Source organism: Triturus cristatus, chromosome 7 (assembly GCF_964204655.1).
Source record: "Triturus cristatus chromosome 7, aTriCri1.1, whole genome shotgun sequence".
Classification (NCBI taxonomy): Eukaryota; Metazoa; Chordata; class Amphibia; order Caudata; family Salamandridae; genus Triturus; species Triturus cristatus.
In genome coordinates, this window is record NC_140590.1 from 1,194,234,097 (window position 1) to 1,194,254,851 (window position 20,755).

General features: G+C 44.7%; 1 protein-coding gene across 1 annotated transcript in view; it reads left to right on the forward strand.

Moving 5' to 3' along the window:
* The window catches only part of LOC146811573 (uncharacterized), a 41,994-nt gene that overhangs the window by 16,262 nt on the left and 4,977 nt on the right, over positions 1-20,755 (forward strand). The window lies entirely within an intron of this gene.

A 20,755-nucleotide genomic window follows, 5' to 3' on the forward strand; every position in this document is an offset into this window, starting at 1 on the left:
GTTAAACTAGATTATCAAGTACTGTTGCATTATGCACCTTATCTGATTTTATAGGTTTGTTCGCCTCATTCTATTTAGATTAGCACTAGCCACTTTATGTCCTTCCATCAGTGGGGCATTCATGCACTTTAACATACTTGTTATCTGACGGACTACTGTGGTTATTCTTCTTCTCTTTTTTTCTTTTAAAGTTGTCCCTCATTTAGGGCTTTTTTCTTTAGCACGGTGAGCACTTTATATGAATATTAATGTGACATATTGTGACGTGACACAAAGATACGCAATTGAAGTACTTTCACTGATATTAATACATGCATTCAGGCTTTTATTATTGTCAGACGCAATGCAATATAATTTATGAAATTGTGAAAACTGAATTTCCATTTCAATCGCATTGTGCCTACATAGTATTTCTTCGTGTATACATGTTTTCTATGTCTATGACAGAAAAGTAAAAAAATGTGTTGCATTTGCACTTTAAATACCGGGTCTGCACGGATGTGTGGTCAGGTGACCAAGGCTGCTGTGACAGCCGAAACGCGTCCTGACATCCGTTATGGGGATTGTAAATAAATAAAACTGCTGGCACGACAAGAGGTCTGCGCTCGTGATTTCCTCCCAGGAAGTGTGCTTACGAGTGGTTAAGAAATATATATATATATATATATATATATATATATATATATATATATTTGGACATTTGAGCTACGCACATCGCACGTGTTCCCTGTTTTGCTCCAAAGCTCATAATGCATCGTACGTTAGACGGAGCAGTTTTTTCTTTTACGCCTTCCCGGCTGCAACAACTGGCTGGCCCTTGGAGTGCGCACACGCTCCTGATATTTATATATGGCTCTTACGCCCTTTGGGCTGGAATAATTTAGACTACAGCATTGCTGCGGAGCTAGGTACATTATTTCACTTCTCGTGTGCATAGGGTTGGCTCGCCCTCTAATCCTCCGTGATTTTGTGCTTCGAACTCAGACACCCCTAAGCTTTGCATGGGTGAGATATAAGGAGGATGTGATCTATTCTGAAGGAGCACAGAATAGTCTCCTAGAAGAACTTGTTGACGCTCTGGATATCCCCATCCTAGAGTCGAACACAGGGCCTCAGAAATTACAGTCTCTAGCACTGTGTAGCAAGCCGCGTTTGCGGCCATCACTATTCAACCAATTCATAACATGCAAGCGTTCATAGCAGGGCGCCCAGCTAGGCCCTCTTCCTTCCCTTCTTCGTTTTCTGCTGTTCACTGCAAAACAGATAATTGGAGTCTTTGGTCCTTCCCTTTTGGGCTCCTCTACTCCCTACTGCTTCACCACCTTACTAAAATCGGTAATTGCTCCCTTAAAGGAACAGGGCAGCCTTCAGATCGTGCTTATCGGGATATATATATCTGTTCATCTGAACACAGACTTAACTCTTAGCCTCTCAATTTTTCCAACTATAAATTCAGTATCCATCTGTTTTGGGTTAGACCTTTCCAGGATTATCTTGTTCCCTTGTCCGTCTCGGACGGTGGAGTTCTGATTTGATTATGAACTGTCAGAGTAATGGTGCTATTAGCATCCTTTATCAAGGTTCCTTCCCTCCCCTCCATTCGTTTCGGAACTTTCCCAAACAGGTCTTTGACATATCCTACCCAACATGCGATGAGGCACTGTCGTCTAGTGGATACGATTGCAGAACCAGACTCAAAACCTTCTTAGTTCAACTAAACTTGTCCCCTTCGGCCTCTGCTTCTGTCTTCACTATTTCACGTTCTCTGTCTGGGCTCGCGCCGGAACACTCTTCTGAGTAGCTGCGTGCGTGATAAATCACTAACACCATAAGGTGCAGACTCCTAACCAAAGGGCACGTGTTCAATTCCTGATATTTTCTCTGATTTTCAATTTCTTGGCAGTGAGGACCATAAACAAGTTGGAAGGTATGTGGTCATCTTCCTAGTGGAGATAGTGAAGGACTTTAGACATTCTGCCTCAGTCATCTGAGTTAGGTCATTGCGGAATACATTCCACAATAGTTGCACTCTGTGGCGGATTGATATCCCAGGTATCTCCTAGATTAAAGCGAATAGCAGTTTCGACCGAATGAGATTCAGTGGTTGTTGGGTTTTTTCCTGGGTCCTTGTCCAACTGACCTTTTAGCAACAGGACTACTTCGTCACTTACAACTGTATTCAGCTGGAGACCGGATCCATCAGAAACCCGATGAACGGCCTGTCCCACGACTGTCGGTGGGACTGACCTATGCTTCCCTCCGTTCATTCCAATTGTCGATGAGCGGATACAAATATCACGCCAACTACCGGAGGCAATCTTAGCATCTCCCTTATGGAAGCCCCATCTGAGTTTCCCGTAATCCTTGTGACAGGCTGCGACCTGCTCCGAGTGCTCCGTGCCTCTCCACGATACTCCAGGGCCCTCATGCACAGCGCCCGATGGTCAATGGGGCAGTTATTCCTTATGGTATAGAGATTTTTTCCGGCACCAATGGAACTGGCCGGGTTTCGGACACGCTGCAGGCGTTTTTTCCCAAATCTGAGCCCTTCCAATCACACATGATATTCTTCAACATGGGAAGGCTGGGTTCGCTGGTAAGTACACGACGCGTGGTTTCTGTGGGGGCTGAATTCCCCACATTGTGAATGCTTTTTCAGCACTAATGTCATAGGACTTGGCTTATCGCTCGGTTCGCAGCGGCCGTTCGGCCGTTTTTTCCTGCAAGTCATCCTCGGATGCTGGGTTACCCTGTGGGCTTGCGCCGGTATTCTGTTAGTTATTTAAAGGTATTAGAGTAGCAAAACCTCCCAAACCAAAAAATTCCCCTCTGTGGCATGTTTCTATAGTTCTTTACTTCTTGGATAAACGGCCAACTAATACGTTGACAGCTATTATCGTCTGTCCTGCGTTTCTAAACCTAGCTACCTGTCGGTGTTTCTACGACGGAAAAGCCCTGGATTTTACAGGTACAGTATCTACTCCAGAGGGAGTTTCATTTAGTATTAATGTCAGTATGACAATCTGTCAAGAACTGATACAAATTATGTGTTCCAGCTACTGCACTTATGTGGGGTTCATTGCCTTAAGGCTTACGAAGGATGTTCGCCCTGATGGGTGATCATATTATATACGTTTTTAAAACTGTGTCTGCGGCTTTTATAGCCAGGAGGTTAAGGTCAGTTGACGGAAGTCGGCATTCATACCCTAATTTTGGGGCACCTCGTGTTCGTGGTGCCATTGCATCTCAATATTTTATGATGCTTTTACCGCTCCAAACATCTGGAGATCTGTTGATTGTTTTTCTCAGTCTACATTTAAACAGTTGTTATAAACCGGTGGGTGATATAGTGGTAGTTGTGTTTTGCTAAGCGTTAAAACTAGCATAATCCGAAGCCTCCGGTCCTATAATAGAATGAAAAATTAGCTAGCATTCCTGCCAAGAATTTTCAATTCTATTGAGGACACGGAGGCGAGGATTATCCCACCCGGTTTTATTACAATGTTGCTAATAAATTACCCACCCACATGTATTTGATACTCTGTATAAGCAGAGGTTACTGGTTTTTCCCTGTCTCATTCCTTTCAGGGTCTGGAAAAGAAGACGGAGCAAAAGTACTTCTGGTATAGAAGATATAAACTTGCCAGTCTGGTTATGGTTCTTCCATGTTGGAGGATGATTGTTGGGACTCATGTTATTTATTTTGGACTGAAATTGTTAATGTAATTGACCGTCAAGGTTCGTGCAAAGAAAGAGGAGCAGAAACAGGATACGGTGGCTCTTATTGGGCTGTACAGGATGTGATGTATGGACGAGCATCATGGGAAATGTAGTTTTATTTGCATACAAAACGATTTTCATTGGCTGCTCTGAGTAGCAAATAAAAGAAAGAGAAGCATAATCCTTGCCTCCGTGTCCTTAATAGAATTGAAAATTCTTGGCGCTAATGGTAGCTAAGGTTTTTACTGTGCTGCAGAGACAGTTAAGATTTGTTTTACACCTTTTTGGTGAGGGCAAAAACGGAGAGCCTGATATGGGCCCTTCTCATCACCTGCTTTTTAGGTCTCGCCTAGCGTGAGAAGCGCATGCGCTGCTATCGCCAAGCGAGGGCTGCTTGGAATCGATAAGATTACAGAAGTCGTGCCGCTGCTCCGCCTACAATTCTGATTCGTAGGCGTCGTTTTGCGTCATGGATGATGCAAAATACAGTGTAATGATTGCACCGTAGGCAATCATTACACTTAGGGTTGCCATCCTGTCCATTTTTGGCCCCACCCACCGGGATTTTATCTTTTGCTCGTGGAAATTGCCCAGTGCCTTTATCTTGTGGCTCACAAAGCAAACACAAGGAGATGATGGACGGAGCTCTGAAACTTTTCAGACACTCACCCCCAGTCACAGATCTGGGTTTAATCCATCATCATTCTTTAGCTCACTCCGCCACCCCAGTTCAGACATGGCCATATGCAAATCAGTCTGACCCTGTGCCTCATGGGAACAGTCCAGCACAAACTGCCAAGCCATGTCTTCCCTGGACCGGAAACAAGCATCCTGGGACCGGTTTCTGTCTAATCAGCCGTCATCAGCCTGGCTAGCTTGAATCCAGTGGCAAAGTGAGCAAGGGACCCACGTCTGGGCATACCCTGCCAACTTAGGGCAAACAAAGCAAACACAAGGAGATGATGGACAGAGCGCTGAAACTTTTCAGACACTCCTATCCCCCCCGCCCCCCCCCCCAGTCACAGATCTGGGTTTAATCCATCATCATTCTTTAGCTCACTCCGCCACCCCAGTTCAGACATGGCCATATGCAAATCAGTCTGACCCAGTGCCTCATGGGAACAGTCCAGCACAAACTGCCAAGCCATGTCTTCCCTGGACCGGAAACAAGCATCCTGGGTTTTGCTTTGTTCGCCCTAAGTTGGCAGGGTATGCCCAGACGTGGGTCCCTTGCTCACTTTGCCACTGGAATTAAGATAGCCTGGCTGATGATGGTTATGAACCCGAAACCGGTCCCAGGAAGCTTGTTTCCGGTCCAGGGAAGACATGGCTTGGTAGTTTGGGCTGGACTGTTCCCATGAGGCACAGGGTCAGACTGATTTGCACATGGCCATGTCTGAACTGGGGTGGCGGAGTGAGCTAAAGAATGATGATGGATTAAACCCAGATCTGTGACTGGGGGGGGGGGCGGGGGCGGGGGGGATAGGAGTGTCTGAAAAGTTTCAGCGCTCTGTCCATCATCTCTTTGTGTTTGCTTTGTTTGCCCTAAGTTGGCAGGGTATGCCCAGACGTGGGTCCCTTGCTCACTTTGCCACTGGATTCAAGCTAGCCAGGCTGATGACGGCTGATTAGACAGAAACCGGTCCCAGGATGCTTGTTTCCGGTCCAGGGAAGACATGGCTTGGCAGTTTGTGCTGGACTGTTCCCATGAGACACAGGGTCAGACTGATTTGCATATGGCCATGTCTGAACTTGGGTGGCGGAGTGAGCTAAAGAATGATGATGGATTAAACCTAGATCAGATGACTGGGGTGAGTGCTTGCAATGTTCAACCCTCCGTCCATCATCCCCTTTGGTTTTGCTTTGTTTGCCCTAAGTTGGAAGGGTATGCCCAGACGTGGGTCCCTTGCTCACTTTGCCACTGGATTTAAGATAGCCTGGCTGATGAGGGTTATGAACCCGAAACCGGTCCAAGGATGCTTGTTTCCGGTCCAGGGAAGACATGGCTTGGCAGTTCAGGCTGGACTGTGACCATGAGGCACAGGGTCAGACTAATTTGCATATGGCCATGTGTGAACTGGGGTGGCGGAGTGAGCTAAAGAATGATGATGGATTAAACCCAGATCAGTTGACTGGGGGTGAGTGCTTGCAATGTTCAACACTCCGTCCATCATCCGCTTTGGTTTTGCTTTATCTTGTGGCTCAGCACTATTTTCTTTCACTCGTGTTTAGCAGCAGGGAAGGGGCGCTTGAACCCTCGTTTCTGTAGCATGCTTGGTCTCCCTGCTCTTCGGTTGGGATGAGGGGGCCAGTATCCACCCGTGCTCTGGCTGCAGCGCGGACCTCTTTCAGTTTCGGGACCGCGCTTGCTTGCTGGTAGGAATCGGCCCTGAGATTTATTTAGAGTGTTTGCTTTGCCACGTGCCATTATGTAGCAATTTGTTTTGCAAATCTGCCTACCTATGCTGTACGCAAATGTATGAAAAGTTGTGTTTACACTCTGCCAGTGGGAGAGCCGTGTTTGCTCTGCTGTCTGTGCTTGGGGTTGCGTTCAGGCGCACTGGTGACTGGGTACATTTCTGTATTTGTGGTGTCTTGTGCCTTCCTGGGGCTCGCTGACCTGGCACGGCCGAGGCTGGAGGCATGGCCTCCGGGCCTGTTTTTAAATCTGCTTTTGGCATGGGTGGAAACGGGCCAGCAGCGTGTAAAGTGTTGCTTAGCCTGAAACTGAACATAATGACGATGGGTTGGGATACTGTTTATGGACGAAGCCCTGTTGGGGTACTTTGTATGAAAGGGGTCGGTCGGGACGTGCCCCCAGATGGCTGCTTTTCAGTCCCAGGTCACCAGCACTGCGCATGTGCGCCTTCTAAGGGTGAAGGGGTATGCACAGCACTCGGTTGCTTTCTACAACACGGATGTCCACCTTAGGTCCACTGGGCTGGGTCCTCGCCGGATTGAGATAAAGTCGACACTCATATACATAGCCACTCTCTTGTGCAATAATGTCTTGGATCCGGCTTTCCTAGCCAACTTTGGACACTCTTCCTGTAATATGTACGATATTCGTTGCATGATTGCAGTGAGATGGGTGCTTTTACACAACCAGCTAAAGAAGGCTGTCTCCCAGGATCAGAGACGCCTGCTGACTTGTAATAGGGGCTGCTTTAACAATTGTTCCTTCACCTTAAAGACTCTGATTTAAACCCATGAAATAAGTTTTTCTTGTGGGATTCGATGAAAGCTCGGGCTTCGGGTACTCCGTTGTCTGTGGATTTTTGCGCCCCCCCCCCCCCGGCCTCCGCAATCCGCTGACTGTGTTTTTTTTTCGCACCCCCGCCCGTACTCCGTGAATTTTTGCCAACAACATCACTGTTGCATGGCTAAACACTTATGAGGTCCCAAAGGCGAGACCTATTGGCTATGCCAATGCTTGTTAGAACTGCCGGTGCTGAGCACCGGTAGCAACCGGCCCACCTAAAGCCCTGGGAACAGCCCTCGAAACAGCAGGAAGTGGTATGGAGAGTGTCACTCTTACGGCAGGGAGAAGTAGATGTATTTGCCTCAGGCTATGATACTGTGGTGGTATAGTGGATTGAGGAAACTACATTGGGCTCCTGGCAGGGAAAGGGCGTCTGTCTGGCTTGGCCTAGGGTAGTGGGCGCAAAACAGGGCGCAGTGGACACCAACTTGGGTGTTGGGGGAGGCGGCTGAGAGCACCACCAGTGGAGGCGGGGCAACATGTCAAACCATGAAAGGAGCTGTTCTTAGAGCCAAATAGAATGATAAATTACACATTTTAAATAGACTGAACAAACCCCATATGATTACAACAGGCATGTTCCTGTGGGTTTTACAGTGTTTATAGGCTGCTGAAGGAGCTTTTAAAAGGGGTGAGTGATTTGACAGATAGAAAGCGGTTTCTATAAATTTCAACATAAAGCAATTTAGCACCAGTTTTCACAAAGGTAATTCAAAATAGTGGCCCTTTTTGCCAATGCTGTCTGTAAAATGACAGTGAGGTCATAAAATATGTTTAATTCCATCTTAAGAAACATGCTGACTAAAGATGCATTTTCAGCCTGCTCTTTGGGACGTTGCAGCAGCTGCACGCATTTACAGGTCTTGCTATATTGAGCTGAGTGGGTTAACACACCTGATTTCAGCATGTGTGACCAACGCTTAATGCATCTTCTATTCCTCCTCAGACTGCCTAAGTGGGTGCTAATCAGTTGACGGTATTACTCCCTATTAATTACTGCGCTATGCTAAATCAAAATAAAAGATTTGTTTTTTGCCCTGCTCATTGACCAGTTCCCTTGTTAGATGACCGACCACTTTTAATGCAGGAAACCACCAAGTCTAGTGAACCAACAAAAAAGTTAGTTGCCCTAAGTAGCTCGGCAGTGAATGGTGTTCTTGCATGCAGAGGATACACGTATTCTTTTGAAGTTCCAGTACCAGATGGCAAATATCCTGCAAAGTGATCACTCCCAACAGGACCAGAAAATAATGCCACTAGTGGCCTATTTAATAACCACCACTATGCTTTCAAATCAGTTCTGACGCCCAAGCATATTGTGTCAAATCCACTAAAATACCAATGTTGCTTTTTAAATCCTGTAGGGTAATGTGTATTATAAAATGCAACATATGTTAGAAATTTCGCCACAATTACTTCGGGAAGGATGACCAAATTCGCTGTAATGATTTTTCCTAAATGTGTATAATACCTATAGCAGTTAGCCTGGCCTGTGAAGACAAAGGGACAACTTCAAATAGGGCACTAGATATGCACAAGCAGACAACCTGGTTACCTTTTGGTCATTGGAACAAGTATGCACAAAGTAGTGTTTTCACCGAGCAATGCTTTTGCATTAGTAACCCATTATACCCAATATCAGTATTATGCTTCGTTTGAAAGCAGAATAAGGTTTAATTAGCATTTTGCTGACAAACTACACCTCTTTGAAAAGGCAGAACACAGCAATGCAATACTAACACAAGGGGAGTGCTAGTGTACTGTCTAGACGCCATCCCGGAGAAAAAAACCCAAAAGGCACACGTTAAAGCAAATTCTCCACCTGTCCTGCAATGCACTTTGATAAATTGATCATAGAGGCATTTGCTTTAGGTGGCAGAGGTATGTCTCTATTAGATATAAATTATATGGGGCTTCTTCTAGTGGAATCAGTCAGGAGAAAATTGAAGACTGTAGTAATTGGTGCACAACTCAAAACTGTGATCCCTGGGCAAACATCCGTTTGAGGGTGGATCGGAATCTAAAACGCAACTTTGAATCGGGGTCTAAGTAAAGTTCCTACGTTTATTAAAAAAAAGTAGAAATAGGTTACCTCAACAGAGATTTGCCTTGCTCTGCATTATCATTATTATGACCATGCAGTTCTGTAGGGTTTGAGTATGCTGTGTGTACTGTTGTTGATTTATTACACAATGCTTCTTACTCTTAACAAGGCACCACAGTGCATTTGCGCAGGGGAGGCACACAACTTTGTGGTGAGCCTTTCATGGAAAAGTGCATGTTTTTTGTGCAGCATATTTAGCAAGTTGCTTTAATTTCACGTTTCAGGACCACAATTATGCTCTCAGAAATAATCTTTGTTGCTATGCCGCTGCATGAAGTTAAAGTGAAAATGTGTGATCGAAATGTTGCTTAAACATTCAAATCCAATTGATGGACAGAAGAATGTGAGTGCAGATTGGTCTGTGTTTGATGTGTTTTGGTGTATGGATGTTTCTTAAACTGTGCTTACTCATGGGTGTAAGAGAGGCCTGCAAAGAGATGTGGCTGCACCAATGAAAACCTGGCATCTATGGGGCCCATGTAAGGGTGAAGAAAGAAGTGGGGGAATGTTGGCTACCAGTGCCATGTTAAGGTTCGGGCAGAGATTACGCAAAGGGTCTGAGCTACAATGCAGCTTTTCCCCAAAGTAATTTTACCTACTTTATTGTCCGTTTAGAAAAAGCGGGCTAGTTGTTCCCGCACCAAGTAAAACCGGGAACAATGGTAATTTGCTGCACACAGTTCCCAATCTGGGCCCAAATCTTTCATGGGCACCTTTCAAGCGGGCTAATTAGGCAGAGAGAGTGTGACACCATGAAGCTCAAGAAGCAATGAAAAAACTAACAAAGCCTCTTCCACCTTCAAACAGCACTTGGGTGACCTCAGTGGTTGAAATGGGCAGGATCTACTGGGAATGACATTCCCAATCTTTTTTTTAGTTTTACAATAGCTCATGCTATTTTTATTAACAAAGATAACCTTCAGGTGCCTCAGAATGAAAAGAAAGTTAAGGGATCACCTGTTCTGTGAAGCCAAGAGAGAGGGTGACAGAAGAAAAAAAAAAACCTTACCATGGTGCCTGCTACTTGAAAGAAATGCAGATGTGTCTAATTGGTTAATAAGCAAATCTAAAGGTTGCTTGGGAGCCAGTATATGGTTTTGCTTAATGAAGTCACTTCAGAATTCATGTGGGCAAAGACTTATTATTTTTCAGAGGTAATGTAAGGATGCTATCAGATAATTTCTGAAGAGCGTCTGTCTAATGAAAACATGTAAATAAAAAGCTTGCGGTGGGTAAAATCTGATTGTATATTACTAGAAATATGATTTTTCTACAGCTTTTTTAAACATTCTTGTTTTATATCAAACACTGTTGCCCAGATTTACTACTACTTTGCGCCGGGTTCGAGTTATTTTTGTAACGCAAAGCATTGACATGGTATTTACTTTTCAACGCAAATCGGGGTTCGCGTTGGGAAAGTTGGCATAGGTAAGGCAAAGTAGTGCTTTGCACTACTTTACTTCAAGGGGGTGTTCCATCGGTGGTACATAGGTATCCCCTGCCATAATCCATGAATTTTGTTGCCAATATCTATCTAGGAACAATTGTAGAGATGGATTCCTGCCAAAATGTTACACCTCGTTTAGGAAGGCTTAAAGGAGAAGAAATGTTTCGATTTCTCTGTACTTTTCAACGTTTGCAAGTGTGCTGCTTTGTACACCATACATACGCAGTGGGAAGGGGATTAAAGTTATGTTTTTACACCAAAAGGCTGCAAGGGTGTGGTCATTGGTTCATGGTAGCCTAAAGTGCACCAGCCTTGGGGAAAAGAAAAACTGTGCTATATCACAGAAGCTATAGTGATGTTTTTCATTCTCCCTACGGAGCAACACAGCACACCAACTTTGGTTACTGTGCTGTTTGCGTCAGATTTGAGTAAATGTCCCCTTACTTGACTTCCACATTTTGTGGCAGCTCCTGTTCTATACTCTGTGTAACACAATTATAAAACAATGACTCCCATTTACTGCACTTTCATTTGCAGGCTGGGGCCTCGTAGTGCTATGAGTACACACGTCACTCCCCAGTGCACCAACCAAGATTCAGTTCTTTGATTGGTTACACACACTGACTTCTGCTGTGATCCTCCAACCAACTGACTTTTCATAACATTAGAAAGCAATTCCCACCAATTATTTTAATTTTCATTAATTTTTTTTCATTTAAGCTGTGCCTTATGTGTTATATGTATTTACCTGAATACGAAAGGTCAACAAACTAGTTGCAGTATGTATTTTGTTCTTTTTAGCCATGTCTCTGGCCCCATCCCCAAACCATCTGTCCCTGCACTCAGAATCACTGTTATAATACTTTTTTATTCACTTTAACCTCGGACAAACTGCAAAGTACTTTGTAGGAGGCCTACTTTGAGGCACATCTCTGGTGCAGCACCCATCAGCTACAGAACTGTAACTGTGCCTGGGCTGGGACACATGCCAGGGGGTGGGCAATGGGGGCTGAAGACATTTTAGCCCAATGGGCGTTGCGCACCTGCCACTGTCTAATTCCCTTTTGCAGTCAGGGGACTCAATAGTGATGGAGTCAAAGTTGGCATTGTTCTAGGAAGTGGCTTAAAAGCCCAGCTTCCATCTATATGTTGAGGGTGACCACCAGTTACGGAGGCAAATTCTTGCGCTTGCTCAGGCCATATCATTGGTCTTAGCTCTCTTAAAGGGATTCTGAAACCACCAGGAATCCTTCTTGGTCACTGTATTGCAAATTCTTATGCTAAATAAGGTCCATTTCTATGCTACATTTCACTCACAGCATGAGAAAACACCACAAAAAATTGGTCATTCACTCTGTGCATTTTAACCCTATTGGTGTGAAAGCTAAGGCCCTCCCAGAGGCCAAATGTGAAGCCTCCTCCTCAAGCGGATGTGACGAAAAGAAGAAATCGAGGAGGCTGATAGACTGCCCCAAACGAAAAGGCAACACCACTTTCAGCAGAAGGGCTATCCGATACCCTGAGCAGCAACTTTTTCAGAAAAGGATGGTATATAGAGAATTTACTGACAGTGCCTGCAGTTCATGGACATGGCATATGGTTGTAATCACTATGAGGAAGGTAGTTCTAAGGACCAGTTACCTCAAAGAACAGCAGTGCACAATTATTCATTTAAGTTTACAGGAGTTATAGATGAACTTCACATGATAACGACAGTGACATAACGTTCACACATTGAAACAAGAAATCTATCTACCGCTGAAGGGTAGATTGATTACGCATTCCAGGAGAGCCGATGGCAGGGGAAGCTGGAGTGGAGTTAGGAGCCGGTGGGTAGATGGGAAGTGGAGCTATGGAGGAGGCCCCTGAAGGAGAAGGTTGGTGGAATGGACTGGGAGGCGGAAAGACCAAGAGCGAGAACTGGTGAGAACCTAGAAAAAGTGCAGAAAAGGAATGGGACAGGAGAATCACTTGGGGAGAACAGTGAGGACAGAGGGCTGAGTAGTAAAGGTAAGGAGGGAGAGCAGGACTGGGATGAGTGAGGAGGGAGAGCGAGAGGAAGAGCAAAGGGAATGATTAGGAGAAAGTGGAGGAAAGAGGTTGGAAAGGTGTGCACATCAAGAAGGTAAGAATCAAGTTATGTTCAGACTGTGGCATAAGAAAAGGCGAGAGGAAAATATCTCAGCCCTTTCAAAAAATGTATCCCAAGTCGTGACTTAAAGAGGGCTGATCGTCAAATGTAGAAAGGCTAAATGTGTCAGCAAATAACATAGCATTGTATAAGTGCACGCTGCAAGACCTTGCTGGGTCAAAGACAGTAGAAGCAGGAGGATACCTGAAAGAGTAGCCAGCAGCGGATCGACTGGAGTTTCCTCACACTAGGACACCAGCTATGCCCAACGTGCAGAACAGATTGTCTTCATGGACAGGCGGTGAGTTGCTAAGGTGTCATCCACTACTCACTTGGGGAGATTGAGTAGAACTAGCTAATACAATCCCCATTCATTGAGGTGTAGGTTGTGAAGGTCTGTATGTAAAATCCTGCCCTCTTGTTGGGAACATGGGTCCCCGAAAGTGGTAGGTGGAGCAGGGCATAGGCCCATAGACTTAAGGTGTGAAATACCTAACCCTCGGAGCTCAGTCCACATATATCAGAATGAGCTGTGCTTGGACCTGCCTGACTTTCAGTTCAGAGGAAGCAGAGATGGGAACGCATAAAGGAACCAAAGTCCCACTGTAGGTAAAACATGTTTCCACTGCAAATTTGAAGCGTAAATTCTAGAGCCGAGCTCAAAACGATCAACAATGAGCATTCTTGAAAGTGTCTAAAAGATATACCCAATTGTATATTTACATAGCTACTGGTACCTGGGAAGAGTTATTGGGGGGAGTTTTCTTTTCCTTTTTTTGATTGAAAAGTTACTCTATATATTGGTGCTGCAGAGGGGGTTGCCTCTACCATCAAAGAATTGCTTATTGTTTTGAGCTGAAGTTGTGACAATAAACACATTTAAACCTGAAAGATCTACCCAAGTCACACCATACTGGGTGAATAAGCCATGAACCACCTTCCAATGTAGACGCCACTTGTGGTCAGCAAAATTGCCCCTCCTGAGCTCGTATGTTCTGACATTCATAGACTCCTCCGCATGCCTGCCTGTCAAGGAAAAGGTCCAGCCGTGCCATTGTCTCATGGCCTTCTGTCACAGCACACACAACCCCGTTCCATTTTGTTTGTTGCAGTACCACATGGTTTTCTGTTAGGACTTAAATAGAACTGCCCTCTATGAGCTTTGGATGGGGTTAGGTTACCTGTTGGGAGTCCCTCATCCACAATTGGCAGTCCTGAGCCACCTCATCCGACACACCGATGTTGCCTGAGAGGCACTCTCATTGTTGAGCTTGTTGAAGACCGAGGTTCTGCTACAGAGCCGGTATGCGTCTACAGGTATGGGGCACCAGCAGAATACTTGAGGTCATGTGACCAAAAAGCTTCATAACCATCCGTTCTTAACACACGACTGAGCCGAAAACATCTGGATCATATCCTGAATGTCCCAGACTTGGTGCAGAAAAGCCCAAAATAGACTTTGTAAATGGAATCTTTTCCACTGGCCAAAGGTGGCATTTCGGCTTCATGATGGAAAATCCTCGAATATAGAGGAGCGAGATGGTTGTCCACAGGCACCAAATTAATGTTACTGGAAGAATAAAGACATTTTGGAGAATCATTTAGTTTAGAGGTCTGAACATTCTCTGAAACTAAATGATTTCCTTGGGCTCTTTTGTGACTTGTAAATAAATAAGCAGCATGAGACCTACCCTGAAATAACAGCTCTTAAATCTAAAACCTAAGCCCTGTGTTAGAAATTGTATGATCGGGCTTTATGGCCAAATGCATGAGGAAAAGAAAAGCTATTCTGTCACGAAAGAATTTGTGGACCATGTCTTTTCAAATTAAATTGTTAGGAAATGGGCGTTGAGCTACCTTCGCTCTGTACGAAGGGGGCTGGTGTGCAGAAGTGCTTTTCTCTGCCTGTAAGCTGAGCATTGTGAGAGTCCATGATACAGATCAAATCGTCAGAAAAGTAGTTTCAGCAGTGACACTTTCAAAAGCCCATCCCTGGTAGTGCGTACAACCAATATTGCTTGTGTTCTCCTCTATAGTCAGATCAGACCATGCCATGTTTGGAGCTCAGCTGTACAGGACATTCTGGAATGTGGCTTGTGATAGGAGGCAGCATGGCACTGACACCCAGTGCCATGCTGCCACATAAGGTACTATGCTATATACTCTCATTTACATAAATAGTTTCTATGTTCTGTTGGCAGTCAGTGTGTGAAAATGAAGAACTACGGTCATACCCTTATACTATGCATAATACTCGATTTGCGTGGTCCTGCTTAGAGCCATCTATGATTTCAGACTTGGCCGATGCATTTCAAGAAATTCTAATCTCTTTTCCTTAATGGATCACCTACCAATTCCCTCTAAACCAATTTGAAACTAGCTTACAGCACAGTGGGAACTTTACAAAAGTTGCACATTCCAGTATATAAGGTACCAAAACATAATGGGCTTATTATGACTACAGCGGTCTAATGGACTGCCGTAGTCGTGGTGGCGGTCCACCCACCATATACTGACTACAGAGGTCAGACTGCCACAGAACCACTGCTGCTGCCAGAGATCTGCGATCCCTGGCGGTCTTGCAGCAGTGTGAGGCTGGAAATATGTTGGTGGTGACACTGCCAAGCATATTTTCTCATTGCCTCACCGCCATAGTTTTCATGGCTGTGAGCCTGCCACGAAACATGGCAGTGAGGAAACACTGCCTATGTACCATGGGGTGCATGCGGGGTTCACATGTCGTACCCCCTGTATGCATGCGCCATAATAAGGCCCTATATGTAGATTGCTAGTGTTAATGGCACTAACACTAGCTTGAGTGATTTAACTTTTGCTGAGTACTACATTCCTGAATGCTACTTGTACTTCCCAAAACAAGTAGTAAACTTATATATATGTAAAGCTGCTTCCTTTAGGTACAAGAATGGCACTGCAGTTGCTAGTAAAGAATTTAATTATATCACACAAAATAATGCGTTGTTTTGCGTTATTTAATTAAAAAGTTTACCAGCAGCTGCACTGGAGTGCAGCTGCTGGTAGCTGCTTTTTGGATTTACACATCAGCACGTGGTGTAGCTCTGAACATGAGCAGCGCCGGCATACAGGCAGCCCGTGGGCAACACGCTGAAACCAGATGTGTGTGTGTGTGTGTATATATGTGTGTGTGTGTGTGTGTGTGTGTGTATATATATATATATATATATATATATATATATATATATTGCATGCATGTTCTAGATATCACCCAGTATACAGAAGTTGCACAACCTGCCCCATGCATGCAAGCCTATATCTATGAAGAAGGGGCATGTTTGATGTGACGAGGGAAAGCATTCCGCCTTTGCTGCTCTACAAAGCACTGACCAAGCCAAAAGTTTTCATAGGCAAGACCTATTCATGTTTATTCTGGAGGAACCTGTCGAATTAATTACCCCCTCTGCAGCCACTGCAAAACTGTGGGAGATTGCATCACCTTTTTGCCTCCAGAGGTGGCAGAGCATCACGTCAGAGAGGTGGGTGCTCTAAATTGTATAGAATATATATGTCCTCTCTTTCCTTTCCACCTTTCCCGGCATGGCTCCTACATCTGAACGCCTTCCGGAGGATTTCTTGTCCATTCTGCGAGTGGAAGGTCAGGCTGTCTTGGCCATGGGAGCAATAAAGAGCGTTGGAAGTTTGAACTGGTTGTTACTCCTACTACTTCTCAGTGCTGAAGAAGGATGGAGGCATCTGCTCTGTCCTCAACTGTTACCCTTTGAACATCTTCAGGAAGAAAAAGTTCAAAATGCTTGCCCTTCCATTGGATCTGCAGGATGCTTGCTTTCACATTCCTATCCTGCAGTCCCACGGGCATTACCTGCGGTTTCAGGTAGGCCACTGGCTCTTTCAGTACTCGGTGCTCCCCTTTGGCCTCTTTAGTGTGCACTTCAGGTGTTCACAAAAGTGATGATGGTGGTCACGGCTCATCTTCTTTAGTTGGGTATACCAGTCTTTCCATATCTCGACAATTGGCTGCTGGAGGCAGACTTGCCTCAGAGTTGTGTCCAAAGGACTGAAATCCTGTTGATATTGCTTGTATTCCCCATCAACACGCCGAAGTCGCAACGGATTCCTTCACAGAGTCTCCACTTCATTGGAGCCAATTCGGACACAGTGCTCTTCTGAGTCTTTCTTCTGCCTCAGCGAGTCCAAAACATTCAGGCTATGATTCTGATGTTTCGACCTTTGAACTGAGTCTCACTTACATCAGCTCTGCGCCTTCTTTCTCTCTTAGCCTCCTGCATCCTGCTTATGGATCACGCCAGGTGGAACATATGGGATCTGGAATCTCAGTGGGCTCAGCACCAAGGGAACCTTTCTCATTCCATCCAGGTGTAGGAGGAGAGTGCGAAAAACTTGCAGCGGTGGCCTCTCTCTACACTACCCAGTAGTAATGGCTGTAAAGGATGCATTGTTGCTGGGTTGGGGAGGTAATCTGGGAATGGTGGACTCTGGTCTCCAGTGGAGACCCATTTCCGCATCTGCTTGTGATTTGCTTGATCCTGAAGGCATTCCTTCCGACCATCAGAGTGGAACAGCATGGCCACTGGAATTATGGGGCAGGAGATGGCCAAATTATACAACAGGGTTGAGTAAATTATGCGTCAAGAAAATGCGACATAATGGGACGCATTTTGTAATAATCATGAAACTATGTTTTCGTCTTTAAACTTAGTAACACTGTCTGGGTATTGATTGCACCTCGCTAGTAGCTGACAGAAAGGTGACCAGTCCAGCTTTGCTAAAGGGCGTTTTACTAGGCCTCAACATGTGTTGCTACAATTTAGTAACTTTTGAACCATTTGAGCGAGAAACACATTTTTTGGGGTAAAATCTGCAGATGATAGATTATGTGGCGAATGCGGCAAATCTATAATTATGCAAAAATCGCAGCACCTGCTCATTCGCCTAATACCAGTGATCCTGGGTAATAGGTACATGTTCTTACAGACAACATGACTGCCATGTGGTATTGCATCAAACAGGGGAACTTGTGGTTGTGGGTCCTGTTCGAGGAGGTTCTGCGCCTCTGGAAATGGCTGAATGCTCAGGGCATCTCCCTGATCACCCAACACCTTTGCGTGCCAAGGCAGACAAACTCGCCATTGTTGCCTAGTACCTCTACTGTCCAAGGTGGAACAAGGCATTTTCCAGCAATAGGGAGAACCCTTCTTTTCAGTACCACAATGAACTTTCAGTGTCCAAGCTTTTGCACAATGGCGTTCCCATGATAGTTCTTACTCAAAGACGTGTATTGTTTAGATTGGAACTGAGACTCCTTTGCTCCTTACGGCCTCTGTCTCTTTTCCCTGTTCCCTGGGTTTTGAAGTAAATCCGGAACGAGTGGGCCTAAGTCACCCTAGTGGCTCCAGACTGGGCAAGGATAGTGTGGTACCTAAAACCTTTGGCTATGAGCAAATGTCTTACGATCAGCTGAACCTTTAGAAGAACCTCCTGTTGAGTAGAAGCTTGATCCTGCACCCTGCAAAACCTATACCTCCATGCTTGGAGATTGAACAGTGAGAGTTGATGGCTTTTGATCTTCCTCCCAAAGCAGTAGGTGTCATTTTGGCTGCCTGGCATCCCTCCACTAAAACAATTTATGCTTTGAGAAGTTTTTGATTCATGTTCCTCCCAAAACTTCCAACCTCTACAGGCACAGTTGTGTGACATAACTGTTGTTTTGTCTTTCTCTGTCCCAGCAGTGGCTAGAGTTAAATACTATTTATTGGTCCTTTCAGCCTTCCTTTGTGCCATCTATATTTAAATTACCTGTTGTGGAACACTTTTTGAAAGGGCTGACCCATTCGTGTCTGCCAACATTATTTGTGATGCCCCAGTGGGACCTTTCATTTGGTCGTCACTTTCCTTATGTGGGACTCGTTTGAACCAGTGCTTTTCTCATAGCAATAAAGTCCGCTCGTAACATGAATGAATTTCAAATAGTCTTTCCAGCAGCCATCCATATACCACTTTTGTCCCAGGCAAACTGGTATTCAGGACAAAAGATGCATTTCTCACGAAGGGTGTCGCATCTTACCTCACAGGGCAGTCTATCACATGCCAGCTTTCTTTACTCTGGCTCACCCATCCAAAGAGGAAGAAAGGCATCCTTGACAAGAACCCTAAGCTTCTTCATTGATGACACCAAAGATCATCTGGTGGACAATATAGAAGAGATGAGAAGGTCAGGGCACTCTGAAAGACTGCACTAATCAAAAAATGTGATGCAGTATTATTAATGAGAAGAGATGTGGTGCAAGAAGCCAGGGACGTGACCCTCATACGCCCCTAATATTTGGTGTAACCCAAAAAATGCACAAGACAGAAGTGGCTCAGCACACAACTTAAATGCAAATATAACGGACAAAATTATTCGTCATAGTCAATGAACAAACAAATGAGTAGTGTATCCCCAAAGATTCACGATAAACTTCGAAGTCTTGAAGGTGAGTTTCTCTTTATTTGGTAATTCAGATTTTTCATTTAAAATTACAGCATACAATTCATAGCCAGTTCATAGCCGACGCGTTTCGTCCCAACGGGACTTCTTCAAGGCTATAAAAATACATATATAAAACATACATTATTATATACAATTAAAATTATCAAAAATGATAAAGAAGAACAGAAGAGACTGTTATTACTTCAAGACCTGAGGTATAGTCTTAACACAATTATTATACCCAATATGACCTGTGAATCTAAGCAGACTGGGGGATACAGCCTAATTTGAATTGGAATTACACAATATTTTTGAAGCAATATATTTGAGCAGTTTAAAACAAATATTTTTCAAACAATAACAAGCTTCTTCATTGATGACACCAAAGATCATCTGGTGGACAAATAGCTTTTTCTGGGCTTCTCTACAGCGAAGAAGGGAGAAGCTATGCAGAAGCAGACAGTCTCCAGATGGATTCTTTTGAACACTAAAACCTGTTACGGATTGGCCAAGAAACAGCGTCCAGAAGGCCTGCTTGCTCTTTCCACCATAGAAAAGGCTGCTTCCACTGTGCTGGTGTGTGATGTGTCAGTCACGGACCTCTGTCAGGCTACTAAGTGGGTCTCAGTTCACATGCTTATAAAGCACTGCTGCCTGGATGACGTGGTCTGGAAAAGGGGCACTTTGCCCGCTCTGTCCTGCAGGATTTTCTGGTGTCAGTCATTCCACCGTCCACCACCTGGGACTTTGGTATATCTATTCACAAGGTGAGGCTCCTGCAGATAGATGTATCTACCAGAAGAACAACGTGCCTTTCATTAATGATGTTTTTGGTGTTTACTCTAACTGCAAACTTTTCACCGACCCACCTGTGTCTCCGTTCTGAGGAATGGACTCATCTGGTCCATACGGATAAGATTCTAATCTACAAATCTGCTCACAGGCACAATCTGATTCCTAAGGGCTTGGTGTTTGCCAGTGCGCAGACAGATATAAGAAAGAAGCTGACGTGGGCATGTGTAGGTGGAAGTTTTATAGGGGCCCAACATCGGTTCTGAAGTGGCACGGACCTGACACAGAGCCACATGATGCCACCTACAAATTCATGAGAGAATTACTGGGAAAACTCTCTGGGTCCAGACTGGAGCCTGGGAATAGTCACATGGTCAGGAATTTGTGGTTAGAGTATTTGTCAGAAAGAGCATTACCAAAAGAAAGTCCCTTTTTCCTCAGCCCTTTTTAGTGTGGGCATGCAATCTAACTCTGCTTTTCTCCTCGTATCTCTGATTCAGAGACACAGCCTCTATTAAGGGCAACAGTACAGGATGTTTGAGAAGTGGGTGACTGATTGTGAACTTTCTTATTCTTCAGCTATCACCTGCGCTCTGCCCTTTTATTCAATGTTTTCTCCTGAATACCTTTCGAGTTGCTAATTTTTATTTTGTTGTAAATTTTAATCACATTGTTGGTAAGTCAGACTCCAAGAGGCTCTCTTGCAGAGATTGAAGGCAGTGTGAAAGGATGGCTCCTTGGGGCGTTCTGTAGGTAACGGCCGGCCATCATCTTTGCCATAATACAGAGTGACCAGGCACTTTGAGTATTTGTCT